Below are 20384 nucleotides of genomic sequence, written 5' to 3' on the forward strand. Positions count from 1 at the left end.
GTGACATGCAGCCCTCGAGCTGGCGTAGAAGATCACCAAACTGCTTGTTGATCTCACTACGCACCACGACCCCGACATGGCAATGCGTGACAAATGCCTGTCCATGCCCACTCCCGGGGGGGGCGAAACCCATCCCCTGAGGCAGTTCCGTCCAAAGGTGGTGCAGGACCAACGGACAGGGAGGTCTCAGGTTGGGCCCCAGACATGCTAGTGCCCAGTGCTATGGCGAGTTGAGGTGGGACAGCTGGGTCCTCTTGGACCGGCCTTCCCAAGCGTGCTATAGTGTTTAGATTTCATCATCATATGTGGGCTAGTAATAGTCAGCACATTTCAGGGTTAGGTATAACAGCATGCATAGATATTCCCATTAACCCAGACACCAGATATGGAACAGCTGCATAGCAAACAGAACACATGCATATATGGGACCACAGCGGTAATAAGAACAGCATGCAGGTACATTGATGGCACCATGCTACCAGTGTTGGAATAGTTCAATATAGCACATGCATAGGAACCATTAATATATTTATCAAACAATTGGACAGTATCGGAACATAGGTTTCATTACATACCAGTTGGGATGGGTATGTTGATTATTGTTGGAGATATGATGGGGGGAGAGAAAGATGTCAATTAACAACTCATATATTCCTGCAGTCCACATTACTTTCCTAGTCAGTGCTGTTATGTGTACCTTACAAGTCTTACTACACTACCATATAGCTTTAGTTTGGACAATGATGGTTGTCATCATCATCATTATACATGATCTGGTTTTACCTGCAGTATACACCTCTTACTTAGTATATCTGTGGAGGGAATGTTTGTTAACACTAGCTAACTGTTTCTACACATACTCCCAGATTCTGGGTTGATGTTATGCACATAGCTATCCAACTCTTTCTGCACAGACTCTGGCCATATGTTGACCACATGCTGGTGTACCAGGACATATCTAGAGTATTGCCCTCTTCCACCTTTAGTGACTTGACACACACATATACATACTTTCCTACACAGTTATATTCTGTAGCACAGTGTGGGTGACAATGATCAGTGATACTTTATTATTCAGAGAAATTGAAACATTCACAATTCCATACATTACCAGAGTAAACAGTACCAGTACAGATTGTAATGGTCTGTATTTCTCAGCACAGTGTTCATATCTAATGTACCTGTGGCAGAAATGTTTGTTAGCACTACCTGACTGTTGCCACACAAATTTCCAGATTACACATTAGTATTATGCACATACATCTCACTCTTTTACTGTACGCACTCTGGTCACAGCTTGACAACATGGGTGTGTAGATAGGACATACTTGAAATATTACTCTCCTAACAGTTTTGGGGCTGCTACAGTGACAGATTTGTTCTCATAGGTGTTTGACAATCACTTGTATTTCCTGTTTGCTGGCTAAACATCTGAGATCATCCCACAGACTTACCAGAAGGACAGGCAGCAGATATGAGCCCATATACTGGACATTCTGGCCTCATCTGTACAGTTGTGGGATATGATTCTGTATGCAGCCTACATCCACTCCCAGGATTCAGACTATGGCTGTGTCTGCTACAACTTAACCACTGTCCATCACAGTCGTGACTGCTATATAGATATTGCTGTATAATCTCCTATCTGCTTTTTGTCTTATTAATCTCCTGTGCTTTTGCATTCTGACCTTGTATTACATCACTCTTATACAGATTTCCTAGACAGTTATATGTTGTAGGACAGTGTGGGTGACAGTGGTGTAATACCTCATTATTCAGAGCAACTGCATCAGTCGCACTGCCATACAATACCAATGTAAACAGTACCAGTACTAGGTATCATTCTTGTATTTCTGGGCACAGTGTTAGTATCTGACAGACCTGTGGGAGAAATGTTTATTAGTACTACCTGAATGTTCTCACACACAGTACCAGATTCCACATTACTATTATGCACATACATCTCACTCTGTTACTGTACACACTCTGATCACAGCTTGACAAGTTGGGGTGTAAATGGGACATGTGTGGCTTCTTAGTCTCATATGGTATTGTGGAGTTGCTAGTGTGCCAGCTTAGTTCTCATAGATGTGTGTCAATCAGTTGTATTTTCTGCTTGCTGCCTATACGTCTGGGAGCATCCCACTGATTTCCCAGGGGGACAGGTTGATAGGCAACAGATATGGACCACTTTACTGGATATTACCATTTCTGTACAGTTGTGGGGTATGATTCTGAATGCAGAGTACTACCACTGACAGGATTCGAACCATGGCTGTGTGTGCTAAAAATACAACAGTTCACATCTCAGTTGCATGTGCTATTTGGGTTTTGTTGTCTGTATTTTCCCTGTTTTCTGTTTATGCGTCTCTCAGTTGCACTAAATGGCCTCTGAGGATTACACCTGTCATATACACATTCAATTTATGGTGCATAGTGTAAGTAACAGTGCTTGATACTACAGTACTATTACATGATTGCTAATCTACATTACCATATGATACCAGAGTATACACATGCAGACCAGCAGTTAGACCTTTATTGTCAGGCTATTACACTTTTATTGGCATCCAAATGATATGAGACTCTTCCTGCCATAATCTCTAGTGTATGCAGTATTTGCCTTGAATTATACAGGTTTTATACATGCAATTAATTTACTACTACATTTAGTTTTATTTCCTGTGACAGTAATTGCATGAGTATTACTGACATGCCTCGCATTACAACTTTGCCAGTCGACTGACGTGGGCCTCCTGGTTCGCAGCCTACTACATTACAGCTATGGGAGACATAAGAGGAATATTTAGCCATACCTATCCATGCTATACCTGAGCTGGCAATTATTACACACATAGTGGGGAGATACTTAGGCATGACTGGAACATCCCCTGCCACTCTAGCCTCTTGGAGTCACTCCACCAAGAGGGCCCCCTTATGCCACTTCAGGTCGGCATAGTGATGCCTGACCTGCTCACCAGTTCGGGGTATGTGTGGCATGGGTGAGGTTGCGGGCAAGACAGTCCCATGCCTCCGCCTTATATTGGGAGCCCTGGTACTGGCCCTGCAGCAGTCTCTGATCATGGTCTTTGACAAACATCTCAGTTGCATGTGCTATTTGGGTTTTGTTGTCTGTATTTTCCCTGTTTTCTGTTTATGCGTCTCTCAGTTGCACTAAATGGCCTCTGAGGATTACACCTGTCATATACACATTCAATTTATGGTGCATAGTATGAGTAACAGTGCTTGATACTACAGTACTATTACATGATTGCTAATCTACATTACCATATGATACCAGAGTATACACATGCAGACCAGCAGTTAGACCTTTATTGTCAGGCTATTACACTTTTATTGGCATCCAAATGATATGAGACTCTTCCTGCCATAATCTCTAGTGTATGCAGTATTTGCCTTGAATTATACAGGTTTTATACATGCAATTAATTTACTACTACATTTAGTTTTATTTCCTGTGACAGTAATTGCATGAGTATTACTGACATGCCTCGCATTACAACTTTGCCAGTCGACTGACGTGGGCCTCCTGGTTCGCAGCCTACTACATTACAGCTATGGGAGACATAAGAGGAATATTTAGCCATACCTATCCATGCTATACCTGAGCTGGCAATTATTACACACATAGTGGGGAGATACTTAGGCATGACTGGAACATCCCCTGCCACTCTAGCCTCTTGGAGTCACTCCACCAAGAGGGCCCCCTTATGCCACTTCAGGTCGGCATAGTGATGCCTGACCTGCTCACAAGTTCGGGGTATGTGTGGCATGGGTGAGGTTGCGGGCAAGACAGTCCCATGCCTCCGCCTTATATTGGGAGCCCTGGTACTGGCCCTGCAGCAGTCTCTGATCATGGTCTTTGACAAGGAGTCCTGCCATGACTTTGGATTCCTGGATGCACCAGCGCTGCACCCGGAAGTGCACACCTTCTCCCCTTACTGCCATTGTGCCTGCAAGGTGAAACTACAACCAGTTATGAGATGCATTCCTACCTCTTGAGTTTAAGCAGGGCTTATTTCCCGCACTTTTCTGTGATTGGCTGGTTTTGAAAAGGCTAAGCCATGGGCAAACCCACTTACCTAGGGTTGGCATTATTTAAAGGGATATAACACTGGGCACATTGAGTTAGCTGGCCTACACATTGCTTACAGCTCATAAGCTGGCCTGTGCAGTACTTAGCATTGCTTACATTAGACTTTGCATTATAATTCCTTTTTGGCATTGAGTTATTATTCATTACACCTTATATGTATGCCTGGTATCTATGATTCATATGTACGTACACTGTATGTGGTCCTTGTGTTTTATTTGGGACTTCGACACTCTATTACAATTACACCTGACTTCTGGCCTTACTGCAGTACTCTGGTTCACATATTTATGTTATGTAGTGGGTTAAGGCACATATGTCTGTATACTGATTCCTTTCACAGGTTCAGTTTGGTTTTACTATGGTGAAGACTTGTTTGCTGATACCTCATTCTTCGGTGCTTTTGTGATGGCTTGGTGGTTAACTACTCTGACTATGGTGTATAGGGTTCTGGGTTTGAGACCTGCATGGCTGTTTATTTTATTGATGACCAGAACAAGGGCTGTTGGATGCAGTGATTAAGGCATTTTGGCATTTGTAAGCATGTTTGCATGGGTTTGCTTGATGGTAAGCACTGTTAACCTCTGGTCACATATACTTACAGAGAGTTAGCTTTAAAATTGCTTAACCTGTGTGCGCATTGCTTACCCCTGCACAAACAGGGTTAAACTCACTTACTAGTGCTTAAATATGTTTACTACTACTTATTAGGGCTTAAACCTGCTTACTAGTGCTTTATTCATTATGACACTGACAACTCACATGTGCCTTTACTGCAGTACTACAGTTCATAAAAATATGTTATTTAGTGGGTTTTGCAACATAAATATTGATCATAACATGCTTTGCCATGGAAAATGGAATGTGCTGTAGTGGGACTTGAACCGGGAATGCCTGCTCGTAAGGCAAATGCACTGCCCACTACACTATTGCTATGATGCTTCACTTGCACATATCTTCCTTGTTATCCTCTTTAGCCATTTAAGCTAAGCGATGGGCACACCCGTGCACCTATGGTTAGCTTTCATGGGATTTTTATAAGAAAAAAAAAATAAAGGGTTTGTTCTTTTAATTTATGTATACTGTTCCTGTTTTACACAAGGGGGACTTTTGGTGGGGATATGCAGACACCTATGAGCAGTCTCACTCCTTTCTGACCCATTTCTGCTGTTCTTCATTGCGGGGGCATGTATATTCTAAAAGCTCTGCTCTCAGACATGCCCCCTGCACTCTTACACGCTCCATGTAGGACTAGGAGCTCAGACAGCGCGCCTCATTACTATGCATGGCATGCTGCCGTCCTGCTCCTAAACGGCCACCTCCATGCAGCACTAAGCTAGTCCTGCATGGAGGAATAGTAAATCCAGGGGATGTTCTTTCATTTATTTTTTATAAGGCATATTTTCCTTAACAGGCAATTTACTAATCTGCAACCTCCATAATAAATCTGGGCATTCAATATTCTTACACCTCTTATTTCTTTGCCTTAAAGCTTTTATTTTTTTCTTCCATTAATTGTTCTCATACATTCACACTATAATTTTGTAGCATTATATTTTTATGTCATATTCTCCTATTTTCTTTTATTCCTTCTATCTTTCATTTCCACAATTTTATTTTTTCTTAATCCATTCTTATATCTTCATTTCTCCATTCTCTCTCCAATTTTATTACAGGCCATTCTTTTTATATTTCTCCTTAAATATAGCTTTTTTTCTTTTCCATTTATCCATTTCCAAGGCCTTATATAAATTTAATGAAGCTCCATATACTATTGGATTCAATAAATCTAACCCCTTCCTCCTTTTCTATATATAATACCCCCCTCTTCTTAATGGATTTGGTCTCGAGCCCCAGATAAATTGAAATATAATGTCAATAAACTCTTTCTACAATTCTCTTGGTATTATATATATACATATATATATATATATATATATATATATATATATATATATATATATATATATATACTGGCTATATATGATAATTTCCCATCCATATTGTGTTTATCAAATGTACTTGTTTAAAAGAAATAATACTAAGTCCTTTTAAATCTCTTAAAATTTTCATTCATTGTTCCTTCAATATATCATATTCTCACAAAACAATTCCTAATGCTGATATAGTTTTCTTTTTAAACTGTATTCCATCCAACTATTTTATCATCTCCAAAACCCTTGCATTTTTCTTTATTATTTTGAATTCAACTTCTTGCAGTTTATTATTTACATTTATAATTACATTTTTCATTTCCTCTCCATTTTTAGCTATCAGTATTATATCATCAGAATAAGTCATAATAATAGGATATATCACTCCCATTTCCTGTACATATTTACTTTTTTCATTTCTTCATTTATTCCTTTTATTACACTATTCATAACCAACACAAACAAAATGCTACACAGTGGGCATCCCTGGTTTATACGTCTATTCATGTATATTTCTTCACTTAACCAACCATTTCTAAAAACACTAATTCTAGTATTTTTATATACTGATTCACATACTTTCTTTATTTTTAGGCTACGTTATGTACTCTCATTATTTGCCATAAAATATCAAGCTCTAGTGAATCAAATGCTTTATCAATATCCACTAATATTAATCTCACTTCAGTTTTTCCTTTCTTAATGTCATCCACTATTTCTCTAATTATCATCAGTAGCAATTGGCTTCCCTTTCATTTAATCCCATACATAACCTCTTCCATTATATAATTCAACCTATTTTTTTTATTTTTTTTTTGTAATATTTTCATAAATAGTTTATAATCACTATTGTTCAACATAACTGGCCTCTATTTTTTTATTTCATCCTTTTCACTTTCTTCCATATAAACCCATAATACCCCTGCATTTTTCTTCATAACTAATACCATAATTTGACCATTCATTAAATATTTTTATCAAAGTTTCTTTTTGTCATTGCATTAAATCCCTATACATAAAATATCCTACACCCTCTGGTTTGGCTGCTGAATTCACATTTACTTTCTTTATTATCTTTTCTAATTCTATTACTATAATTTGTCTTCTATTTCATTATTCATTTCCTCTGTAAGCTGCTTTACCCTCCTTCTTTCCTTTTTCTTTTTTTTCTTTTTTTCCATCTCTTTCACATTCCTCATTATTATATTCATTATATTTGCTTGCTATCTTTCATTTTTTATTTCATTTTTAATTTCTCTCATTATACCATTGTTTTCCTTTACTCTTCTACTTAAATATGGTGACACTTCTTCCCTTTTTCCTTGTAAAACCAATTTTGCTTATATAATATTAATTTTCTATCTGTGGTGGATTAGTGGTAAATCACATTGGCTATGGTGTGCAGGCTACTGGGTTCGAGCCTTGCAGAGGCTGTTTACAGATGTTGATTTGGCATAGTGGTGTGTTGCTTTGATTGTAGTGTGCAGAGTCCTGGGTTCAAGACTTGGCAGTGGCATGCATGGTGGTAACAAAAAAATTGGATAGGGAGAGTGGCCTAATGGTTAAGGTGCTTTCCCTACAAACACAAGGTGCAGGGTTTGAGTCTCACAAGGGATAACTGGCTAGCCTTATAATGGCTCGCAATGGCAGTTAGCCTCGTACTAACCTATGATTATTTGATAAATCTCTTCTTCTTTTCTAAAATATCCCCATTCATCCTTATCAAGACTATATAAAGCAGCTTTTTGCATTTCTCTATATCCCTTTATTTCTTTCTGCTTTTTGCTATTTTCTCATATTAAATAGGTTCTTTTATATTTTTCTTTAAATGTTATCCACCATTCTGGGTTTAGATCATTATCAAATGATTTTTTTCACAAGTCCGTTATAACTTCTTGATCTTTTTCATTTCACTCTTTTTCATTAATCCTCTTAATTCCGTTCCCTATTTTTATATGCCCCTTATTCTCATCTATTTCAATCCATGTAGTCAAATTATTAGAAAAAAAATCTACTTCTTCCTCTGTCATTGTTGTAATAGTTTTTGATATCAAAAAATAATCTCTGTTTTTAATTTTCCTCTTTGATAGGTCTATAGGTTCATAGGTAGGTACTAGGCTATCAGCCCTAGGGCCTATACAAGCCCAGCCAAAAAGGTACCCTGGCTTTTGCCACCCAGTTATAGACCCAACAGCCTAACTAGCCTGATCTGCAATGCCATGGAACAGATTATCATGGAGCTCATTAACAGGGACACTGGCAACCTCCAAACACTCAATCCCATACAGCTTGGCTTTGTCAAGAGGAGGTCATGTCTGTTAAATCTGGCTGACTTCTTTGAGACAGTTACCGAAGCCATAGATGAGGGGACAATGGTGCACACTGCCTACCTTAACCTGGCCAAAGCCTTCAACACTATTCCCCACTTAGGCATAGTAGATAAACTCTCTCAACTAGGCATCAATCCATATGTTACCAGATGGGTAGCAAACTGGCTCACTGATAGAACCCACCTAATCAAAATAGGGGAAGCCACCTCAAGCAGTAGACCTGTAATGAGTAGCATACCCCAGGAATCAGTCTTGGGGCCTCTGTTATTTGGGATATATTTTTCTGAGTTGCAGGTCAAAATCAGTGGGCTATGGCTGACCAGGTTTTCAGATAATTGCAAGGTGGGCACAGTCATCAATTCCCCAAGTGATGTGGATGGCCTCCAAGAGGGTCTCACCCAAACTAATGACTGGCGCCAGCAACATGACTTCAAGCTGAATGCCAAAAAGTGCATCATCATCCCCTTAGGGGAGAGTGATGTCCCCACATATTATCACATTAATAACAACGTCCTAAGTACACAATTAATAGTGAGTGATTTGGGCACCCAGGTTGATAGCAGCCTGACTTTTGACCACCATGTTGTTTCTGTTGTACGGAAAGATTTATACATGGTCCACCTTATAAATAAGGGTATCTCATCCAGGGACAAAGAGGTCATAAAATCCCTGCATTCTTCCCTTATAAGGCCAATTATTGAGTACACCACCCCCTTCGGCATGTACCGCGCAAAGCACATGCAACAGCTGGAGAGACCACAGAAGCTTCTCACCAGGAGAATCCAGAGCCTCAAATATCTACTCTACACAGATAGGCTAAAAACCCTGTCCCTCTACTCAGTTTCATACAGACTCCTCAGAGGTGACCTCTGTCTGGTATACGAAGCAATCTCAGACCCCGCCTTGATGGGACTGCTGCATATCCGTAAGTCAAGCTCCACTTGAGCAACCTGTACGCATGACCTCAGCCTGGTCTGTGATATCAATAGGACTTGTTGGTGGGACAGATTTGTGTCCCAGAGACTCCCCTATCTGTGGAATAGATTCCTTCTCCATGTCAAGCAGAGTACCTCATTATCCCTTTTTAAGCACAACCTGGATAACTGGATGGGAAACCTTCCACCTGTGTCCCTGCTGGACATCAGATCTGGGTGCTGACATGTCTAAACATGGGCTAAACTCTTTGCTAGGCTTATAAGGGCCTCAGGGCTAATAGCCTAGTAACCTCCTATGATCCTATGGTCTGTTCCTCATAAAAGTGGTGGTTTTCTGGCAAATCACTGGGATGATCGGAGGACTGAAGTCACCAAATAATGACATACATTTGAGTTTCAGACTTCAAACCCTTCAGAAAATGTATGTTAAAACAAACCCTGTTACTCTAGCAACTTTATAAGTTTATAAAAGCAATATTTAAAATCTGTCCCTATTTTTGGGACTTTGCCCCCCCCCCCCATTTTGTCAGGCTTTGTCCAGATTTCTTGCACTAAGAGGTTGAGAGGTATGCAATGGGCTAGATTCCAAAACAACACAGCAGCTCTGTGGATGGATATAACATCAGCAATTCAACTTTACCAATAAATATAGCACTGAGAATGGCCAAGTATTTTGATTTGTATGTTAGAGAATACAGTCTGTCTAGGCAGGGAGTCCACATAATTGAGTAAGTTAAATACAACTTGTCAGGCAAAGGAAGGAATTGATTCTAAAAAGAAGGACATAGCAGATGAAATGAAAAAATCACAAATTATTTTGTTTGCAACAGAGCAGAGAATGGTCATATAAAAAATCACATTGCCACACATAATACAGTGAAAATTAAAAATAACCAATGAGAAAATATTATATACATCTCAGTAATGGAAACAAATTGATGACTGTACCACCATACAGACTTGCATGTAAATATGGTTAAGAAAAAGTGTGCAGGAAAATGACTATCTGACCAAAAGGGTGGTCATTTTGAAGATGTAGAAGATCATATTTAGCAGTTAGTGTTCATGCGTGAGAGAGTTTAGAGTTAGAGTAAGGTCTAAGTATTAAGACAGATCTGGTGCTGTATGTGTTTGTTTTTAGATGTGCTCATTGCCCTTTTGGCCTGTGCTATGGTACTTTTAGGGAAAGGGTTTTTGGTAACATAATGTGTGGGCCTGGGTGTAGTGCTAGGATGAGTATCAGCACACATACATAAGGTGGTGTGTGTGGGGGGGCATCCCTCCCAGTAAGCTGGAGCCACCTCCTTCTGCCCAGAGTGGGTGATCTGGTACATGCTGCTCACTTCTATCCTCCCTAGTTCATTCCTCCAGCTTTCATGCTGCTAACTGAACATGGGTCATCAAGGCCACAGTCAAGGCATCATCCTTTTATGTTGTGGGGGACCAACTATCAGGCACCATGCTTAAGTATGAACTTTGAGCTTAAAATAGTTAGTATAGCATATCCTGTAAGAAAAGCTAATTTTATGTTATTTCGTAAATGTTTAGATTTACTCAGGGAAAAAGACTTGCAAAAGCTTGTAGTTCTGATTTCGACAGCAGAACATGCTATATTTTTTTCAATCTCATTTTTAAAACTTGCTTAGAAGATTCTCTGTATATCATGCTATTTCTCTCACTGTACTGGAACTTTGTTTTGTTTCTGTCAGCTGCTGCTATGAGTGATGTGTATTGTATGACTTGGCATTGAAAGAGAGGCTCTGTTATATCATGGGCGGTTTATTGTAGGAGAATATATTCTGTGGCTGGTGGGGTGGGACACTCTCATTATGTAAACTGGTTTTGTTCTGATGCTACTTCAGGGGACATCTTGTTATCAGTCCATGAAGAGCTGCTTTCATGTCCAGCATTCCTTAGTGCTTGGTTCTGCGTTCTTTTAAGGAGATGCAGCCACTAATATTGTCATCCTATATGGAGGTGGTACACATGAGACTGTTTAAATAACCATTAATTATTGGCATTGAGTAGTGGTGAACTGTTTTGACCATGGATATATATTTTTTCAGCAATAATCTTAAGTCTAGCTGAAAAATTCTCCTCCTAAATTTGGCATTGTACTTGTTTAGAAACATTGTTTTCAGATTTCATTTTCTAATTATTGCTGTCTTATATTGTTTTATTGGCAGAGAGAATTGCTTCATAGCAAATGTATTGCTTATATTGTCTCTTATTAATCTTGGTTTTATTATTGGTTTTGGTACAGTTTTTAGTAATAACTTGATGGTGTGATTTCTTCCAGAACCTGCAAGATAATGAAGTGTTCTGTGATGACTAAGTAGAAATTGGACTTTGGTCCTAGTCACAATCAAAACTGGCTGTAGGTGTGAGAACCCATTCTATTGAATTAAAAAGTGTATATATATATATATATATATATATATATATATATATATATATATATATATATATATATATATATATATATATATATATATATATATATATATATATATATATATATATATATATATATATGTGTGTGTGTGTGTGTGTGTGTGTGTTTACCTCTCAAATTGACAGGGTTTAGAAATATGTTTATCTATGTCAATGGCAGAAAAAAGTATTTGTTTACTTGCTATTTCCAAGTTTTAATGAGCTGAGATGGGGTGATCCAATCACAGTCTTCAGTAGAACTTCCTTATCTTAAATGTACTCTTGCTGTATTCTTTTTTAACATTCAGGCAGCAACACCAATGTTGTTTTAAAGTGCTATAAAAAGTCATGCATTCTCAACTTATAATAAGATGGTTAATTGTCAGTTGTTGAACAGTTAGCACACTCGGGTCTATATTAGAACATCGAAGTTTCAAAACTTCGAATATTATAATATCGAACCCTATTCAGTGAAAGCTGAAAATATTGAAGCAACAGAAAACCAAATGTTTTCCTAGGGAAAGAATTCAGTTGTCCATTTCTGTTGCTTTGGTATTTCCAGCGCTGTGGTGGAAAGTTATGGGTCGGGTTCAGGTAAGTGTGCGATTGAGTGCGGGTTAGGTTAGTTAGGGTTAAGGTGCCGGTTAGGTATGCGTGCGATTGTGTGGACGTGAGGGTTAGGGTGGGTTAGGTGAGTTAGGGTTAGAGCGCGGGTTAGGAATGTGTGCGATTGTGTGGACATGAGGGTTAGGGTAGGTTAGGTGAGTTAGGGTTAGGGCGTGGGTCAGGTAAGTGTGCGATTGTGTGGACATGAGGGTTAGGGTGGGGTAGGTGAGTTAGGGTTAGGGCGTGGGTGAGGTGAGTCTGCGATAGTGACGGACCTTAGGGTTAGGGTTTGGGTTAAGGTAAGTGGATAGTTAGTGGTGTGTGTATAGTTTAGTGTAGGGTCAAGTGTAAGATTTTAGGTGTATGTGTGTGGATTGCTGTTTGTTTGGTGTGCTTGTATTGTGTGTATGTGTTTTGGAACAGCAAATTCTTTCCCTAGGAAAAACTTTCTGTTCTGTATGCTCGATGTTTTCAGCTTTCACTGAATAGGGGTCGATATTAGAACATTCGAAGTTTGAAACTTCGATGTTCTAATATAGACCCGCACAATCACCTTTGGTGCTGGAATATCTGAAGGCTGTGGGTTTTATTCCCAACCCTGTTAACTGGATTCATTTTTAAATTCTGACACCACAATGCAGGACCGGGTGGGGTGGGGTGCTGCACTCCTGAGTGTGTCGTTCTTGGCATGAGATGAGGTCCCTTCTGTCTGAGCTGGTCATAGCTCAGGTGGATGTAAAAGATCCTACAACACCTACAGAAAAGGGTAGAGGAAGTCCGCTGATGCTATGGCCAAATTTCCCAAAGTAGTATTAATTCAAACCAGTCTCCCCTGAAAAGAGGACACTACCCTAGTGGGACTAAACTGGTCAACAAAGAATAAATAAAATTAAGCTTCTTGTCAATTGCTAATAGACCATGTTATGTGCAAATAAAATGGTCTTTATCCTCTGGCATCTTATTTTTGTAGCAACAATTTCCTTTAAATTCATGCAAAAATATGTTTGAAGATTATTGTTGACTGGGATAGTCCGACTGGAATCATATCCATTTTCAGCAGAGGCCAGGGGAGAAAAGCTCCAAGACAAACAATAACATTAAAACAATGAAGAAATGTACAGATTTGATATGTACAAAGAATGTAAAAGCAAGTTCTCAGGTTAGAGTTTCCCCCAGGTTACAGTCAGGGGAAAATTTTACAGTAAATTGACTAGTAATTAACATTTAAGATAAGAGTTAGCCAGGCTTGTTACAGTGGCAAAGCCAGTTTAGAGCCAGATGTAGTTTAAGTCTGGTTTTAAATTGGGTTAGGGTTGAGAGCAATGTAATATCAACTGGGAGTAGGTTCCAAACTCTACTAAAAGTGTTTGCAAAGAGGGAGTCACCAGCTACATTGTTAGTTTTGATAGTTTGAATTAGTAGTTTGTTTGAGGAGAGAAGCCGTCTTGGATTGTTATAGGGGGTGATAATATTCTTAAGAGCTGGTGTATTATCTGGGTTATGGAGGATTTACTTGGCCACAATTAAATTGGATAAGACTGGGAAGTTCTAGCCACTCAAGTTGTTTAAGGTTGATGCAGTGGTATGTTCTAAAAGGCAGACCTGTGGCAAACCTGGCAATGTGATTGTAACATGTTGACAGTCTGTTAAGCATAGACTTGTTTAGATTAGAGAGAAGGGGGAAGCATATAGAAGTGTTGATAGTAGGTGAGAGTGGGCTATGATGATCTTAGCTGGAGGGGTTAAGAAGGCTTTAATTCTGTATAGTGACCCAGGTTTTTTATTGATGGTCTTGATCAATTGGTTTATGTGTCTGTCAAATTTTAGGTTATTATCAATAATAATGCCTAGTAGTTTTGTAGAAGGGTCAGGGGAGATTATTGTCCCATCTTTTGCATTTATGGTGAAGGTAAAAGCAGTGGACCTTTGTGTGGGTGAGAATAACAGCATTTAAGCTTTTTTGGGATTTAGTAACCATCGACGTTCAGAGAGCCAGTTTTCTATCGTATTAAAGGTGGACTGGGTAGCAGATCTCAAGTCTGCAGGAGATGTAGCTGAGCAAATCAGGGTGGAGTCATCAGCATACTGGATACAGCTGATTTTAGGGATGACAGTATTTAGGTTGTTAATAAAGATGGAAAAAAGTGGGGGCCCTAATATGGAACCTTGTGGCCACCAAGGGTGTTAGGTAATAGGTTAGTGAGCTTATTCTGCCAGAGAACAGCCTGCTGCCTCCCACTGAGGTAGGATTTAAACCATTGAAGGGCTTTAGAATTTAGGCAGAAAGTCTCCAGGGTGTGAATCGATAGATGATGATCCACCATGTCAAATGCCTTAGAAAGATCCAAGAAGAGGGCTGAGGATATTTGATTATTATTATGGTTATTATTAATGGTATTGGTAAAAGCTAGCAGGGTGGAAGTCATGCTATAGTGTGGATGAAAGCCACAATGGGTATCAGCCAAGAGGTGATTCTAGATTAGGTGGTGCAAGAGTTGTTTGTGGATACATTTTTCCATGATCTTTGCAAGTGGAAAAAGTATAGCTATCGGTCTGTAGTTGGAGAATTCAGTGGATGAACCTCCTTTATGTAGTGGGATAACATAGGATATTTTCCAAATGATGGGAATCTTAGCCTCAGCTATGGTACGATTAATTATATTGAAACTGGATAAGCAATAGCATCAGCTGATTTTTGAAAGTATTTGGCAGGGAGCTGGTCAGCGGAGAGAGTAGTGGGTTTTAATTTTTTGATTAAGGTGCGAATAAATGATGTGGACACTGGTTGGAAGCTGAAAGACAGTAAGTTTATATGGGTGGTACTATCAGGGCTGGGAGAGCTAGAAGGTAATTGCCTAGCTAGAGCTCGAATTGTCTCAGTAAAGAAATAATTAAAACTTTCCGAGACATCCTCAGGAGATTTATCAGTGGTAGCAGCGGGGATAGGGGTGGAAGTTTTACCAGGATGAAGCAGATTATTCAGACCTGCCCAGAACTTCTGAGGGTTATTCTGGTTGACTGTCTGTAAATTACAGTAGTATTGTTTTTTGTCTTGTAAGACAGATTATTTTGGTTTCATTCCTAGCTTGTCGGTATTTAACTTGATCATGGGAGTCTTTAGTAGAGCGCCATAGAGCCCAAAATTTGTTTCTGTTAGTAATTTTTAGTCAAGATATTTTAGAAAGCCATGGTGCAGTTTTTGCTTTATTTCACTTTAACCGGGCAGGTGCATGCCAGTTAAGGATTTCAAGAAATTTATTGTTGAAATATACAATGCCTCCTCCAAAGGGAGGTGAGTTAGCATAGACCAATTACAGGAGTTAAATTCCTGCTGGAATTTAGTAAGGTCATAGTCATTTTTGTTTCTGACTTTTCTGAGCAAGGATATTTGTGGATTATTGACTTTTTGCTTAACTATATAAGTGAGAAGATGGTCACTTAGGTCAATGGGGAGGATACCGGCATTGTACAGTTGAGGGTTACTATTTACGAGTAACCAGTTGTGTATGCTTTTTTTTGGTTGGGTTTACCTAGCCTGGTAGGGGTAGTTATAATTTGTGAAAATGCATGCAGGTTAATGTGGGTAGTAGGGGACTCTAAGGACACGTGCCCCAGTCTATGCTAATGTCTCCAAACAATAGGGTTTATTGGGGGTAGTGACATGCTAGCCAGTGTAAGGTGTCTTCAATTGTGGCTATATTATTACCCAGGGGAATGTACATACAGATGATGTTTATGTATTTACTTTTGTTAATTTGCATTCTGGCAGCAAGAATTTCTGAATTACTAATCTGAGGTTGTTGATTAACAGCTATGGTTACATTCAACTCAGATTTGTAGAGTATTGCTACACCCCCCCCCCCCTTCCTGGAAACATGGTCCAGCCTGTGTATGTTATACCCAGGTGGTAACACTTCATTGTCTGTAGTGTTGGGTTTTAACCAGGTCTCAGATAAACAGAGAATATCAGGGGAGTGGACAGCCAGGCATGCAGTTCATGTATTTTGTTATTAATACTCCTAATATTGAGATGACAGGCCAGGAGAGAGTTAGCTAGTCTACTATTTATAGTTTTCTGACTTAGGTTACAGGTAGTAGGGGGTGTATGTATTAGAAGTGGATGGACCTGGGTTGGGGGTGGCCTAATGGTTAAGGTATTTGCTTTACAAACACAAGGTGCAGGGTTTGAGTCTCACAAGGGATAATTAGCTAGGCCTAAAATGGCTCACAAGAGCAGTTAGCTTAGTACTAATCTATGAACCTATGAACCACTGAGTATAAGGCTAGGACTCTACTTAGTGATGAGCTTCAGGAGTTTGTTTAAAAGTCTATTGTATTGCTTAGATCTAAAGCTAAGGTGCCAGAGATCTGTACACTGAAAAAGAGAATATGTTGTGGTGTTGGACTCAATGTTATTAGCATAGCTGAGAGAGGGATTTTTTCCAGTTGGGGTTAAAGTTTATCCTTTTGGGTACTGATAACCAGTAAGTGATTGGTTTTCATACAAGGTAAGTACATAAGTGACTAGCAGAACGGGTAATAAGGAGTAATATAACATAGTGAGAGAAGGAGTATAGTTGTAAGGATGCAAGATTTGGTAGACAGAATAGCAGAAGATCAGATGGTAAGTGTATAGGTAGTAGTATGATGTGACGAGAATATGGTTAGATGGTAGCTGATAGGATGATTAAAACAGGGTGGGTAGAGTATAGTACGAAAATCACACCAAACACAAGAGAAATTAGCACTATACCACAAGGAATGACTCCACAGCAAACCAGGAAGAATTTATTCCACTTGAAAATCGATATGTTCACATGTACAAAAAAATGCACAAATGCTTGTCTCTAGCGCCTCGGCAAAATCGCCTTTACAGAGTAAAGATTTCTAACATTGCTTTCACTTCTCTTTTTATACTATACTTAAAAAACACTCCCCTAATCTAATTCAATTAATTATTCAATTAAGAAAACTATTAGAAATTAAAAACACAGAACTATAAAAAATTTCATTTTACTAAAACTATAACTTTTACAATAAACTTTTCCACGAACAATCATAATTAAGTCCATTTGGTTTGAGTGTATTAAATTTTAGTATAAGACATAATTCTTTTTTTCTTAATAACTGTTTTATATACTTTTCATTTAAATACTTATTATTTTCTATACTATCCAACACTGAAACTTTTAACCCTTCCTTTTTACCTTCATGATGACTATGAAAATGTGCAGCCAAAGGACTAGTTTCCTTATTATTTGTGATATCCCTGACATGCTCTTTAATTCTACAAGCTAATGTTCTCTTGGTTTCACCCACATAAAACTTCTTACATGGACATTCAATTCCATAAATGACTGCTACTGAATTGCAATTATATGTTCCCCTTGTAGTAAAAGGAATACCATTAATTTTTTCAAATTGTTGTACTATATACCTACAAATAGTGCATTTACCACATCTTTTGGTTCCCTGATATTTAACTTGTGTATACATTGGCATATTTAACATTTTAAACTGACTGTGTACCAAAAAATCCTGGATACTTCTGTCCCTTTTATATGAAAAACTAATATGCTTTTCTGAAAGAAAATCCACTTCCCTTTTAAGCAAATTCCAGCTATATGTCACATGTTCTTTAACATAATCTGATAGTACAGAGAAGGTGGACACAAAATACACAACATCCTTAAACTCACTAGATATATTCCCTTTTCCTACTTTTGTATATTTCACTTGATTTTTAACCCTTTTCAGACTTTCCTTCAGGTTATCTTCTTGATAACCTCTTGCTTTAAATTTATTGTAACTTTGTATGTATTCCTCTTCTTTAATAATAGAGTTACTACACAATCTATTAACTCTATGAAATTCTGTGTATGGAATTGCCTTAATAGTATGTGCTGGATGATGACTTGTACCATGCAACACTGATCCAGCTCCTTGAAATTTTCTATGCATTTTATATTGCAATAATTTTCCATTGTATCCTATTAGTGAAACATCTAAATATTGCACTATCTGCCCATTTTGCAATCCATCAAATTTGATACCCATAGTATTAACCTGTATCTCCTCCAAAAACTTTTGCACATCTTTTTGTCCCCCTTTACAAATGAATAACAATTCATCAATAAAGTGATAATATCTGTAAACATGTTTTTTAAAAAAAGGGTTGGTGTATATGTACTTATTCTCAAAATGCCCCATAAATATATTCGCATAACTGGGGGCAAAAGCTGCCCCCATCGCTGTGCCCTGTTTTTGCCTGTATATGGATCCATTAAATTCAAATATATTGTTATTTAGACATATACTAAACAATTCTAATATATACTTGACTGCATCATTATCACCTATATAATATTTAATGGCTGCCAATCCATCCTCATGCTTTATGTTAGTGTACAAACTAACCACATCCATTACAACAAAATACATATTATCTTGCCACTGTATATTCTTAACTTTTGCCAGGAGATCAAATACGTCCTTAATATAAGATGGTAACTTACAAACAGCTGGCATTAAATACGTATGCAAAAACTTTGAAATATTTTCTAAAAAAACATTAGTTGCTGAAACTATAGGACGTCCTGGTGGGGGAAAGATATTCTTATGTATTTTTGGTATGCAGTAAAAACAAGGCATTCTGGGGCCATTGATGTTAAACTTTTCCTTTATATCCTTATAAGAGAAATACTGCAATCTATACCCTTTGTCTATAACATATTCATAATTCTTTTGGGCTTCTAGATATTCATTTAATCCTATTTTTTCATACACTTCATCATTTTTCAAATGTACATAACACATATCTAAATACTGAACCACATTTAATACCACCAATTTTCCTCCTTTGTCAGAAGGTTTAAATATTATGTTACTATCTTGGCTTAAGGCACTTAAACAATTCCATTCCTCTTTAGAGAGATTATAATATATCCCTCTTCCATTTTGTTTAAATTTTTTAAATTCAGCTTCAATATTATGTGTTAATGACTTTTGAAAATATTTAATATTCTCATTACTTTGCGGGGGCATAAAAACACTTCTAGTTTTAATTGTACTGGTATCAAACTCATTCCCCGGGATTCATGAACCTTGCGCCAGGCGCCCGCATAGCGTTGGCGTTATAACGCCAAATATGGCTGCTGAGCGATTCAGGTATGAATGAATTCCACGTGCACTACCGGCGTGCGCCGGACCGTCTCCGCCCCCCGGCGTAGGTATGCAAAACACACTGTGTGCGGTATTGCACCATGCAAATGAGGGCAATAGCGATCCATGAAGTGGCGCAGGCGTAGCGTAAGGGCACGGAAATGTAAACCAAAAAAAACGGTTTACATTTACCCAAACATACCGGAGGAGTAACGGAAGGCTGTCAAAGTCAGGTATCATATAGGTGCAATATGCCAATGTGGAAAGGCACCGAGAATGTCCAAAGAAAATATGCACAAAATGTAAAATGACATAAATGGCGTGACGTAGAAAGAACAGCAGACCCCCGGGATGTGTGCACAGAAGTTGTAAAGCAATGAAATAATATGATAATGTCCGAAAAGAGCATTAGAACACAAATCAGCTGCACAGCCACCACACACCATAGTATGTATGTAAAGCTGCAACCCCAGCGCAATGGTTGTCAAGGAGTGGAGGCGGTGTCCGCGCCGTAACCAGGTATTAGTAGTCAATTCCATGCAAATGAGGCAGATAATAGTGAATCGCAAAACGGCGCCAGCGTAAGGATGGAGCAAACGGCGTAGCGGTACTACACCGAGGAGTGGCCTACACCAGATACATGTCAACCACACAGGGGTGTGCCACCGTAGGAGGAAGGATATTGGAGGACAGCAAATCTGGGCTGTACAATGCACATCACAACATCATGACTGGCATGTTAGGAAATAGATGCGCTGACAGTACAGAATGCGCGTACAAATGCATGTGCACGAGGACGACTACGTTCCCGAAACCAGTCATGTGACGGCCTCACCGGCAACAACCAGGGATATAGGAAGGTAATGCTGAG

Source organism: Protopterus annectens, chromosome 2.part2 (genome assembly GCF_019279795.1).
Source record: "Protopterus annectens isolate FY-2018-M chromosome 2.part2, PAN1.0, whole genome shotgun sequence".
NCBI lineage: Eukaryota > Metazoa > Chordata > Ceratodontiformes > Protopteridae > Protopterus > Protopterus annectens.